The 14,068-nt window shown below is 34.5% G+C and overlaps 1 protein-coding gene across 5 annotated transcripts in view; it reads left to right on the top strand.

Moving 5' to 3' along the window:
• Positions 1-14,068, top strand: part of ZNF148 (zinc finger protein 148) — a 119,283-nt gene that overhangs the window by 24,892 nt on the left and 80,323 nt on the right. Inside the window, exon 1 of one of the 5 annotated variants that reach the window (XM_004745400.3) lies at positions 6,349-6,483. The exons of the other annotated variants lie outside the window; for them this stretch is intronic. The gene's annotated coding sequence lies outside the window, so the exon portion shown is untranslated. Of the gene's footprint in view, positions 1-6,348; positions 6,484-14,068 lie in introns of those variants that run through there. 5 annotated transcript variants of the gene reach the window in all.

Raw genomic sequence — 14,068 nt, forward strand, 5'->3', positions numbered from 1 at the left:
TGAACCTACATAATCTCCAGAGAGGTTATATTAGCTTTGAAAATAATAGTATATGGATATATGCTTTGTGAAGTTTTAAGCACTATATAAATGCTTGCTTTGGTTATAAATCAGAGTAACAGACACCTAAGTTTTTGGGAAGTCAGTCCTAACCAGTTCAAGAAGGTGCCAGAGAATAGATACATGCTATTTTACTAGGCATCTCGCACATAAACAGAATTTTTTTATGTAGTTAATTAAAATGAGGTTATAAATTCTGAGTATTTTTTTCAAAGATCGGTTTGTTTAATAAATTATTTGCACTTAAGATGTTTAATAATTCCCGTAGTACATTGTAGCATTTTAATATTAATATTTTCAGAACAAAATGAAAATCTTGTAATATGCAGGTAATTTAACCTGTTTCTAATTCATGGATTGAAAAGAGCAGATAAAATGTCCTGTCCTGCCTTTACAGTTCCTGATTTTCTAATTGAGAATAAATTGGCCCAAATAAGAAAACATCATTCTACGTTAGTAGAAGCTCGTGTTTCTGAATGAGTTGACTTGCTATCTCGACTTCTCCTATTTAGAAGAACAGTCTCACAAACATACTTCATAAATTGTTTAAACTTAATATAGTTACTGCAGTTATGTTCACTAGGCTCCTTTGCAGCCACTTTTTGAGGTATTCTCTGAATGACTCTGATAGCAAATCTCAGTTTGCTAATCAGATTAAAAACCATTTGTTTTATGTGTGGGCATAACTCTACATTGTACTGGTGTCTGGTGTAACTCTGGGCATGCATGCTTTCTAGATAGGAGATAAGAATGATTGGCTGTGTGATTGAATAAGATGGAAATTTCAAAAGATGAACTGGCTTTTTGTGGACCATTTGTATATTTTTAAATGAGAGATAATTATATTCCATATGAGAAGTAATAATTCCAGTTTCATCTTATCTTGGTTTTTAATAATATTTTAACCTTATGTTTTTGTTCACAAAGAATTGACTCTTTAAAAAAATCAATGGAAATAAACTAATTTTTAAATGAGTATTATAATTTTTTAGGGTTTCCTTGGTTATTATTGGGATAATTTTTGTGTTACAAAAATTACAGTTATTTAATTTTCTTTACTTACATGATAACTGTTATAGATAGCATTTTAATTTAAAATTTTATGCTCATTGATATTATTATATTTCAAATATATAAATATATATATACATAAATTTTTTTTTTACTCCCAGGACATTGTTAAGAGTAGCATTAAATATATTTTTAACTTGGGAAGGACTTGTGTAATTAACCCCTTGAACCTCAGAGATAAACAATAATACCTGCCTAGGTAATTGTAGGGGGTCAGGTGAAATGTGACAAGTGAAAGCAGTTTGTATACCACGAAGTACTTTATCAGAGTATGCTTGTATCATCTTTGAGGACATCATTTGAAAATTTGCTTGTGTGATCTTGATCATCAGAGTATAAAGTTATTTACAAATTATTGTGTATTCAGTAAAAAGTTATGTACAATAGTAAAAGTAAAGCAGCTTTCCTTTTGAGTTTATTGGTTTACTAATCTTTTTTTTTTTTTTTTTTTAAAGATCTTATTCGTTTATTTGACAGACAGAGATCACCAGCAGGCAGAGAGGCAGTCAGAGAGGAGGAAGCAGGATCCCTGCTGAGCAGAGAGCCCTATGCGGGGCTTGATCCCAGGACCCTGAGATCAAGACCTGAGCTGAAGGCAGAGGCTTTAACCCACTGAGCCACCCAGACGCCCCTACTAATCCTTTTTTTAAGAGAGAGAAAGAAAATGTACATGCACATGCATGAGGCGGAGGGATAGAGTTGGGGAGAGAGAGAATCCCAAGCAGGCTCCACGCCCAGCATGGAACCTGACACAGTGCTGGATCTCATGATCCTGAGATCACAACCAAAGCCAAAACCGAGTTGGATGCTTAACCAGCTGAGAGTGGTTTACCAATCTTAAAAATGAATTTCTATTAGTAAATTGGGGAAGGATTAAATAGTTGCTTGATAGTTTGTCATGGTTTTTGGGAGGTGTCTCTCCTTAACAGGTAACTTAGATTGCGAGGTTAGTCCTACCTCTTTTTTTTTTTTTTTTAAAGATTTTATTTATTTATTTGATAGCGAGAGATCACAAGTAGGCAGAGAGGCAGGCAGAGAGAGAGGAAGGGAAGCAGGCTCCCTGCTGAGCAGAGAGCCCGATGTGGGGCTCGATCCCAGGACCCTGAGATCATGACCTGAGCCAAAGGCAGCTGCTTAACCCACTGAGCCACCCAGGTGCCCCTAGTCCTACCTCTTTAGTGGCTTAGAGTCTAAGGAGTTTATAAAAATGCTTGTGGTGGACAATTGGTTTCTTGTTTGACAAACGTTTGTTTTTTAGGTGCTTTGAAAAGGTCAAGGGCAAATGGAAATTTTCAGTTCGTGGTTTTATTTCACTCACTTTGGTCAGTTTTCTTTTAAGAATTTGATTATTCCTTTGTAGTATTTTCATTTTCAGCTGAGCAGATTAGCTACATTAATTGAAAAGGTTATAAGATTTTGGCCTGATTTTTGTTGAGAGTAGAAATGGCAGATAGTTCTAGAAAGACCTGGGCAGGGTAATTTCTGGGGTGGTTGGTTTGAAATTTTTGGGCTCTCCTTCCTGTTTGGGAAAGATCTGGTCATGAAAAATATACACTGTTGGACTGTCATTCATATAGAATTCTAATAACTTTAATTTTTACTGCAGCTAGTGTAAATTAAAGAAACCGGTATCTGTGCTTTGTTACTGTTTAGAAGTTCCAACCATATTTATAAAAATCTTTTGCCTGGAACAAGCCCCCACCCCCTTTTAAACATTGAGAAAACATCATTAAATCACAAAAATAAGAACTAATGTAATCCTAGAACTTGACTCACCTTAAAATGCTATGTAGTTAAAAGATGCTAAAGGACTTTAAAAGATACTAAAGTATTTTTTTTTGTTTCAGATTCTTATACCATATGTGCTATTACATATTCTTTTATTGCTTTGTGCTTTCCTTGATTACATTTAAAGAACAAGAGGTAGTAGCCTTTTTATTTGGTAGTACTTAGGGAAGCATCAGTAGTTGAAATTTTGTAAGCATTACACATTTCAGTGAAATTAAAAATGAGGGTTTAAAAAAATGTTTTTTAAATAAAGATTTTATTTATGTATTTGACAAAGAAAGAGAGATCACAAGTAGGCAAGGAGGCAGGCAAAAGGGGAGGGGGAAGCAGGCTCCCTGCTGAGCAGAGGGCCCAATGTGGGGCTCCATCCCAGGAGCCTGAGATCATGACCTGGGCTGAAGGTAGAGGCTTAACCCACTGAGCCACCCAGGTGCCCCTAAAAATGAGGTTTTTAAAAGAGATAATTAGCCAAGAACTATGGTTTTCTTCAATTAGCTTTTCTAGAATGGTTGTATTCGGAAGTAACATTAGGCTGCGTAATATATAATAAAATACTTGAAACAGCTAAGTTTTGGTTAGATTGTCTCAAAATTAATATAGACAGTTCTTGTCGGGGGTTTCCTCTCATCTGGATTTTGATCATAAATTCATAAAACCTCATCTATTGCAATCTTATTTTTCTAGGCAAAGATGACAGTTGAAACAGTATGCTAGGCTGAAATACACCGAGCAAACAACATACAGATACACTTTGAAAATATTTAATGAGATAGAAGTTCTTAGGTTTGTAGAATTAAAGATTGAGCATGTGAAATATTTGAAAAAAAACTAAAGTTTCTTCTGATCTGCTATAAAGTACATGCAGTTTTTGTAGCTTTTCTAAAGTACTTTTGAAATTCTTTATTAGCACTCTTTTAAAACAAAGGAAATTAGGTAGGATTAAATGGTTCTTTACATTGCTAAGAATGATTTTCTGTTTGATACAGTGTTTCATAAAGCTTATAGTAAACTTATCAGTAGATTGAATCTATTTTTAAGACCTCTAAGACTTTTTAATAATTTTTTTTAAGGTTTTATTTATTCATTTAACAGAGAGGGGAGAGTACAAGCAGGGAGAGAGCAGGCAGAGTGGGAGGGAGAAGCAACCTCTCTGGTGAGCCCCGGGATCCTGGGATCACGGCCTCAGCCGAAGGCAGCTGCTTAACGAACTGAGCCGCCCAGGCATCCCCAGATCTCTTAAAACTTTTTAGGGGAGTTTACCAATCTGAAGGGTAATGTTGCCAAAACCTCACTAGTCTGGTTTTGGTATCAGGTTTTGCTGTTTCATTAGGTTAATGTGACTTTTCTAGATGCTTTAGTTTTGTTATCTGTGATTCCATAGTTGAGATAGTGTCCTGTGGTGTTTAAGCTTCTGAAGTTTTATTTCTCTGTTGGAGTTAAGCTTTATATAATCATTTAAAAACTATTAAATATCTACTATGGGCAAGGCACCGTTTTAGGCACTTAAGATGTATCATTGAGCAAAATAAAATTCCTGCCCTTGTGGAGCTTATAGTTGGGAGTAGAAAAATGATAAAAGATCATGAACAGATTACATAGTATGTTGAGAGGTGGTAACTACTATGCAAAATGTATAACAGATTAAAGTGGGATTGGGTGAGTGTATGTGGGGGCAGGTTACAATTTTAAATTGTATGGCAGGAAAATGCCTCTTAAATAAGATGACTGAGCAAAGATTTGAAGTAGGTAAAGGATTTACTTAGGAGTATCTTTGGGAGGAAGTGTACCAGGCCTAGAACAGCCAGTACAATATGCCTGGAGACAGTAGCATGCTAGAAGATCTAGGGAGATAAGGAGGTCTGCCTAGTGAGGCTCAAGTGGAGTGAGTAGGGGGAGAATATGGAAGATGAGGTCTGAAAGGTGGTGGTGCTGGTGCTGGTGCGTGCTGGTGGTCGTGGTGGGGAGAGCATAGCACAACAGATTGTAGGGGGCCTTGCAGACCATTATAAGGACTTTGGTTTTGCCACTTATTAGTTTTATAACCTTTGGTAAGTTACTTAACCCACTCTCGGAAACTGAGTAATTATGGTTCCAATCTCCTAAATTGGTTGTTTGGATTAAGTGAGTTAATAGCTACAAAGACCTAGGAAGTATATATTCATTGCAATTTTTTTTTAAAGATTTTATTTATTTATTTGACAGAGAAATCACAAGTAGGCGGAGAGACAGGCGGGGGGGGGGGGAAGCAGGCTACTCGCTGAGCAGAGAGTCCAATAAGGGCCTTGATCTCAGGACCCTGAGATCATGACCTGAGCTGAAGGCAGAGGCTTAACCCACTGAGCCACCCAGGCGCCCCGTTCATTGCATTTGTAAACGTGGAATCAACATTAAAATATTACTTCTTTCTCATTTAGTAGCAAAGGGAGGATTGATTTTTCTGCCTTTTTTTTTTTTTTAAGATTTTTAATACTTATTTATTTACTTATTTAGAGAACTTGAGTGAGGAGGGGCAGAGTGAAATGGAGAGAGATTCAAGGAGACTCCATGATGAGTGTGGAGCCCAGTGCAGGGCTCGATCCCACCACCCTGAGATTATGACCTGAGCCAAAATCAAGAATTGAATGCTTAACTGCCTGAGCCACCCAGCAGCCTGTGATTGTTCTATAATAAATTGCTTCAACTTCAGTTATAGCCCTTATCACATTATGTTATTATTACAGACCTTATTTGTTATGTGTGTACTTGCCATCTTTGCTAAATTATTAACCCCTATGGGCAGAGGCCATGGTATTTTATGCATGTCTTAGGAATCTTAGGTAGCATGTTGTATATGTATATCACGTGGTCAGAATGTTGACTTAGTTAATGACAAAAATGTTGGCTTAATGAATCAGCCCACCTGCACACATGCGTGTGTATGTGTGTGTCAATACTGCCAGTCTTTCAAAACTGAATAATGAAGGACAATAGCTAATGGTCCCTGTAAAATATTTCATTTATTTTCTTTCTGTACTATAGTTATTAAAATTGGTAATGGTAGAAAATCACCTTAATTATTAAATAAGTGTGAGGGTTCATACTATGTAAAATTAGAAGTCCATATTTACATCATAGTATGGATCTAGTAACATCCGGCTATCTTTGGTTAAAGACAAATATCTTGATTTGACAGCAAAGTGTAATACTCCTGCCTTACAACACGTTTTTTAGTCTTAATTTCACTGTTTACATCTGCACAAGTGGTATTATGAGGAAATATTTAGCCAGCAAAATCTTAAATCAGAGGAATTGCTAAGAAGGAGTATTCACTAACTCCTGATGTGAGGAAGTGAAGCAGGAAAAGAGGAAGATCATAACTGACCTTTAGGTGGTTGTCCAAGTAACTTGATACCTCTTTTTATACTTACAGGGTCTTAGTTTCCACCTTGGTAGGTTCTTTTCTTCTCATTTTTGGGGGAGAGAAGTGGGAGAGGAGGAGGAAAGATAGAGACTTGGAAGGAAAAGTGAAATTGGTAGATCATGCTCCATGAATTGAGGGTTCCAGAGACAGAGTCTTTGTGACAGGTGAGTTAGAGGAAATTCTGTGTTTCCATGGTAGAGGAAAGGTTGTGATGGAAATGATATTCCAAAATTTCTGTTTACAGATTTAGACCTTGAGGTTATATTATTCTGTGCATGCGAGTGTGCCTGTGTGTGTGTGTGGGGGGGGGTGCATGTTTCCTTTTCCTTCTTGCGTTACTGTTTTATTTTTTGTTTCATTCTTTTAACATGTCTAGTTATATTCTTTGATGTGTGAGAGCCTTAATTTAGAGCTTTCAATAAAAAGTGATGCAAGAAGATGAGTAGGCTTTTTGTGAAAATGTTTTCAACAGAATATTAACATTTTGAAAACATTTGTCCAACCTGTAGATTTTACCATATTCTGTGATGGCATATGTAATAATGTCTTGATTGTGAAGTAAATATACCCAATCAACTTTGAAAAAGACTCATAATATAATACTAAAATATATAATTTGAAGGCATTTTTATTTCCTGTATATAGACTTTGCTGTGCTTTTTTCTGTTCAGCGTTCCAGTATTCCTATAGCTTTAAAAATTCTAAAAGTTGAACACAGCTATGTGTTCTTCACATAGACTAGTGAATAGCAGTGTAGTGCAAGTACAGTGTTGCTCTATTTGTTTATAATAGTGTCTAACACAGTAGTATAGTTTTATGGCAAATACATATTATTAAAAAATTGTCTACATAATTGAGAAGGTAACATATATGCTCTTCTGAATTCTTTGGAACAAAACTCTGAGGCACGCAATCAAGAGCTTAGCAGTTTAAAATAGAGTTTTTAGTTTGTAACTATTTTAGCAACAAAGCTACTGACTGGCTGAGGGACTAGAAAGTGCTGTGGTGTTTGTGATGCCTTGATAAAATTATATAAACAGAACTTTGAATTAATATATTGGTTATTTTCTAAAGATTTAAAGTTACTTGTTTCGTTTTTCATTTATAGCTATTTATGATATTTATTGAGCCCTAAAAATGTGTGAGGGCAGCTATATAAATGCTTTATTATTTCTGAATAAAAATTATATTTGGCTTATTCTTTGTTCCTAATAAAATTTCAGCTTTCATTCTTCATTAACTCCATTTCATATGCCAGAAAAAAAAAAACACTACAGTTACATAAATTGTATGTTTCTAATATCAATGCAATATCAACACAGGGTATTAACTTTCCATATTAGTCTCTGTTAAAAGGTTTAGTATAGTATAACATTTAAAAATATGTATAGTCTATTTTAGTATTATTAAATACCTTTGCCTTGAAAATTTTAAATAAATAATGTTTTTGTATTTTTAAAAAGTATATTAATGTAGTTGGACTTTTGAGCGGAGGGAAATGTTACTTTGGGGTTTCATCAGGAAATGATATTCTTTGAATGATGGAGAGAATCAACATAAGATTTTAATGAAACACATTTTGTGTTTATTTTTTATTTTTTAAAAGATTTTATTTTAGAGAGAGAAAGAGCATGCATAAGTGGGGAGGAGGGGCAAAGGAAGAGGAGAGGGAGAATCTCAGGCAGAGTTCCTGCTGAGTGCAGAGCCTGCTGCAAGTCTCAGTCCCATAACCCCGAGGTCATGACCTCAGTCAAAATCAAGATTCAGATGCTTAAACCATTGAGCCACTAAGCTGCCCCTACTTTCTTTGTTTAAGTTATTTAAGAAAATTCTGGGTTATTGCCAAGATTTTAAAGAAATCTTAATCCTCGACTAGAAATTAAATTAGAAGAAATCCATTTCGGGTCTCCTCATTTCCTTGGGATAGCATTTACTACTAATTTTATTTAATCCAACAGTTTCTACCAGGAAGAGAATGTTGTTAGATTTGGCATATTTAGATACCACTATTTTACTTGACTTTAAGAACATGTCTAATCCTGGTTCTTCTGAGTGATAACCTGTATTTTTATACTCTTATAAGGTAGAGGGGAGGAATTGGGAGCTTGGAAATTGAGCCAAGTAGTCTAGTGGGATGGACATTTGTTTGACATATTTTATAGGTAATCCAGCATTGTTTTACTCAGTCTTTAATTTTTACCTGTGATAGATGTCCGTGCGTTTGGTATGAACTGCACTGATAAACTAATCACAACTGTTGGATTGGACTTTGTATCTATTGGATGATCCCTTTTCCTTTTATAGCCACTTAAATATAAGCATGAATTATGTATGTATATATGGTATTGCTATCTAGAGATAATGAATAAATACATTGAAAGAGTTAAAGTTATTAGTTTTATAGGATGTGGATCATTATTTTTTCTCACTTACCTGTATTACTTGTATGTCTCTTTTAGGCCCCAGTTCCCTTATTTTAGGAAGATAGATGATTTTCTCCTTTCTTTTTGGCTTAAGTTAGTACATATGTTAGGCCTATGCTTTTATCCTTCAAACTAGTGAAAGAAAATTAAATATTTAACAGTTTTCAGGATATTTACATATCTGTCAATGGCACATAGTCTGGTGTCAATTGTTAATGATCATAGAAATTCTAAAGTTTTTCATAAATTTTGTTTTGAAAATTCTTTAAAAATGAAGATGTGAAAATAATATAGTGGCCATATTTTAAGATTTCTTCTTTTTCCATATTTTCTGATAATTGTCATGTTCAGCATTTCTTATTCCTTATCCAGGTTTATTACAAGAGTATATACACTTAGGCAGTAGAGAATGTTATAAGGTTAAAAAAAAAGAAAAGGTTCTCTCCATTCCTATTTGTGATTAACATTTGTGTGTATGTGTGTATTCTGTCAGACATTTCCTATATATATGCAGACTTTTATAAGTATACCTGTATTTACATATTTTTTACACAAATGAGGTCACAACATACATATTATTCAGCAACATGTCTTTTTGTTGTTAACTTCTTTATTTTTGCATATCATTCCTTCTCATTTCATTCTGTTTAGTATTCCAATATTTGGATATACCATAATTATATTAACTACTAACTTATTTATGTATATTTACTTTTTAGTTTTTTTGCTATAATAAGTGGTAATATGGTGAATAATCTTGGGTATATCTTTGCATGTATTTTAAAATATTTCTGCAGTATGAGGGGCTCTTGGGTGGGTCAGTCGGGTAATCGTCTGACTGGTTGATTCTGGCTCGGGTCATGATCTCAGGGTCATGAGATCAAACCCTGTATCAGGCTCCACATGTGGAGTCTGCTCAAGAGTCTCTCCCTCTCACTCTGCCCTTCCCCCGCCAATTCCTGTGTGTGCATGAGCTCTCTCTCAAAAACAAAACAAAACAAAACAAAACAAATCTGCAGTATAAATTCCTAAGGGGAAAATTGCTTGGCCTGAGTGTGTACATTTGATAATTAAGTAGATGAATTGCCTAACTGAAAGATATCCCGGTATCGGTAGTCTAGGATAATGGGAGTCCCTATCTCTGTGACAACACTAGCGAGTGTCAAAATTTTAATATTTGTCAGTATTTTGTTGTTTAGTATTGCTTTCCAAAATTTCATTATGAGTGAGCCTGAGCATTTTCCCATCATTGTTGGCCATACGTATTTTTTCAGTGATCTCTTTGGTCATATGCTGAGCCCGTACCCATTATTTTCACGGAATTTTTTTTTTCTTATCCTTAGATTTTGTTTTTGCCTTTATAGAAGTTTTAATTTTTTAGGATTGAATTTAGTGATCTTTTCTTTTATGGCTGGTGGTGGAGGGTTTCTGTGTAAAGTTTAAAAGCTCTTCATCCTTCGTTATAGGACTCACTTTTTTCTCTCTGTTGTCATGTCTCTGAATGACATGAATCCCTGGTTTGTCATAGTTTGACATTATTTTCTTCCTTAGTAACCCATAAAATAGCTGTGTATCTTAAGATTGGTAGTTTTAGATTTGGTGAACTATGGTACTTGAGAAAGAATTATACAGGTTTTCTATTACTTTTTTTGGTTTAGATTGCTGAAAATCTTGTATGTTGAATATATTTGGTATAAACAAGAGATATAGAGTTCTAGCTTTAGTTTTTTTTTCCAGCTGGCTTGCTGATTGTCCCCATTCCAGTTATTGAATGGTGCATTTCTTTTTTATGTATTTGAAATGCCACATTTATCATATACTGAATTTCCGTGTTTTTGAAGGGCACCTGTCTGAAATAATTTCTGTTCAGTTCGTCTACTTGCCTCTTTGTATACTGAGAGTGTTAAGAGAATTCAGTAATGGAACTGGTTATATAATTAATATAACACAAAGAATTTTTTATACAAACAGTAGGGCTTAGAATAGAATATTATGGAAGAAAAAGTATACATTGACAATAACAATTAAAAATATAAAATGCCTGGGAGCGAGCTACTTGAAGAAAATTTTGAAACTCTACTGAGGGATAAAGAAAATTTGAATCAATTCAGATTTTTAGTAGGAAGCTGTGATACAAAGCTGTCATTTCACTGTAAAAATCAAATTGATTTTTATTGATTTAATATTTTATGATATTGCTGAACGTATTTCTTGTGACCTTGCTGAATGTGCTTTATTAGTTTTCTTCCCACCTTAGTTTGTTGAGAGTTTTTATTATGAATAGGTGTTGAATTTTGTCAGATGCTTTTTTCTGCGTCTCTTGAGACAACCATGTGATTTTTGTCCTGTATTCTCATAATATAGTGTATTATCTTATTTGATTTTCAGATGTTAAACCATCTTTGCGTTCATGGGATATATCCTACTTGGTCATGGTGTATAGGCCTTTTTATATGTTGCTAGATTCAGTTGGCTGATATTTTGTAAGGATTTTTGTATCTAATTTTATAATTGTAGACACTGCTGAGTAGTTTTTATGTGATGTCTTTGAATTTGGTTTCAGGATAACTCTGGCTTCATGGATTGAGTTGCAGAATGTACCGTCGTCTTCTGTTTTGTGAAGGAGATTGTGAAGGATTGGTATTTCTTCTTTAAATATTTGATGAAATTCATTAGTGAAGCCATTTAGGCCTGTTCTTTCCTTTGTGAGAAATTTAAAAATACTAATTCAGTTTCTTTATTTGTTATATTCAGATTTTTCCGTTTCTGCTATATAGTCTTTTTAGGAATTTGTCCATTTTATAAAAGTTGTGTAATTTCTTGGCTTAAATTTGTTAAAATATTCCTTCCTTTATAATTCTTCAAACTTTTTTGAGGTATAATTAACATAATTTTTATTAGTTTCAATTGCAGAACTCTTCATTTTTGTGGGGTCTGTGTTACTATCCCCTCACTCATTCCTGGTTTTTGGTAATTTCTCTTTTTTCTCTCTGTTCTTAGTTTGCCTAGAAGTTTGTTAATTTTGTTGATCTTTTTAAAAGAATCAAGTTTTTCTCTAATTTTGTTCTGTATTTCATTAATTTCTGCTCTGATTTTATTCCCCTTGTCTGCTTACTTTAGGGTTTGGTTTGTTCTTTTTCTATTTTGTTAAGTGGAGGCTTTTGTTACTGATTTGAGAACCATTTTTTCCCCCAAATATATAAAGATACAAGCTTCCTTCTAAGTACTGTTTTAGCTGTATTTATGTTCTTTATTTATTATTATTATTTTTTTCAAATATTTTATTTATTTGACAGAGAGACCGCAAGAGAGGGAAAGCAGGCAGGGGCAGTGGGAGAGGGAGAAGCAGGATTCCCACTGAGCAGGGAGCCCAGTGTGGGACTTGATTCCCAGGACCTTGGGATCATGACCTGAGCCACAGGCAGGTGCCTAATGGCCAAGCCCCCCATATGCCCCCATGCTTATGTTCTTTAAAGATCTTGAGAGAAGAAATGAGAAAAATATATTTATAGAGTCCTTTAACCCACATATTTTTTATTTCTGGTGCTCTTCTTTTTTCTTGTGTATTTGAATCTGTTGTCTTTTCCTGAAAGCTGAAAGCCTTTAGTATTTCTTGTTACGCAGGTTTGCTAGCAAAAAAATCTCTAAGCCTTTTTTTTTCTGAGATAACTCTTTATTATGCCTTCATTCTTGGAGGATAATTCTTTTGCCTTCTTGATTGACAGGTCCTATCTTTCAGCACTTTAAATATGTCATTCCACTGTTTTCTGGTCTCTGTTGTTTCTGATTGAAAGTCAGCTGTTAATCCTGTTGGTTCCCTGCACATGCTGAGTGATTTTTATCTTTGTGCTTGCATTATTTTCTCTTTGTGTTGCTTTCACCAGTTTGACTGTTAATGTGTCTAAGTGTAGGCCTTTTTGTATTTATTCTACTTGAGAGTCATTGAACTCCTTAAACTGTAGATTTGATTTCTTTTTAACTAAAATAAAATATGGGAAGTTTTGGCAAGTATTTTATTAAAAAATTTTTTCCCCCTGCCCTTTCTATACTATCCTTCTGGGACTCCAGAAGTGTTAATAAATTAGCCTCCAAGGCTCTGTTCAATTTTCAACTTATTTTCTCTCTGTTCTTTAGATTGGATAATTTCAGTAGATAGTCTTTAAGGTCATAGGTTTTCCTGCCATTTTAAATCTGTCATTGAGACCTTCTAGTAAATATTCTGTTTTAGTTACTGTGCTCTTCAATTGCAGAGTTTCCACTGTGCTTCTTTTATGTAATTTCTGTATACATTTATTGAGAATCTCTTATTGATTATTTTCATAACTAAAAAATTTAAATATGTGTTCTTTTTATATATCTGTAATAAACATTTTAAAATCTTGTTTGCTTAAACCAACATCTGGGGATACTCTAGGAACTGTAGTGACTGTTATTTTTTGTTATATTTCATTTTTTTATAATCTTATAATTTATTGTTGCAAACTAGGCCTTTATTTTAGGGAAGGAGATAGGGAGAGAGAGCACAAGTAGGAGGAGGAGCAGAGGGAGAGGGACAACCAGACTCTGCTCTAAGCATGGAGTCCAATGTGGGTCTTGATCCCATGACCTTGAGATCATGACCTGAGTCAGTGCTTAACCCGCTGAGCCACCCAGAGGCCCCAGGAATCTAATATTTTTAATGACTTATGGTAGGAAATTCCATAAACTCTTGAGTCTGTTGCTATGCTCAGAAATACTGTCAGACAGTTTGATTGTCTATAGCTAGTGTTCTTCATTTTTATTTTTATTTTTATTTTTTTTGGGGGGGGTATGGCATACTGTCTTCCTGTGATTAATGGTTGATTGTACTCATCTTACTGTCAGCTTTTCCTGTCAAAGGTGACCTGGCTGATTATGTTTCTATATCTAAGTATTTAATAGGATTTTACAACTGTAATTGTTTCTATTGTGAATAAATACATATTCTCTACATGACTAGTTCTGTTATTTGTAAGGCCTGGTATTGTTTTTGCTTCCCTCTTCAGTTCATATACATGCAAAGTAGATATGAATAGTACTGTTAAGTGGTTTTGTAATCTTTACTTTCTCTTTTCTAGCTTTTTAGGTCTGTAACCCTCTGAATTTCCCTAAGCATCACATATCTCTAAAGCTGTAGACTCCAGATTAGGCAAATTATTCTTTTTAAACATTTTTTTAAAAAGATTTATTTGTTTAATTTTGAGAGAGTGAGTGAGCATGGGTGTGTGCATGAGTGGTGGGAGAGGTAGAGAAGCAAACTCCTCACTGAGGGTGGAGCCTGATGCAGGGATTAATCCCAGGACCCCAA

This window comes from Mustela putorius, unplaced genomic scaffold, assembly GCF_011764305.1.
Source record: "Mustela putorius furo isolate JIRA1106 unplaced genomic scaffold, ASM1176430v1.1 tig00003834_pilon_pilon_pilon, whole genome shotgun sequence".
Taxonomy (NCBI): domain Eukaryota; kingdom Metazoa; phylum Chordata; class Mammalia; order Carnivora; family Mustelidae; genus Mustela; species Mustela putorius.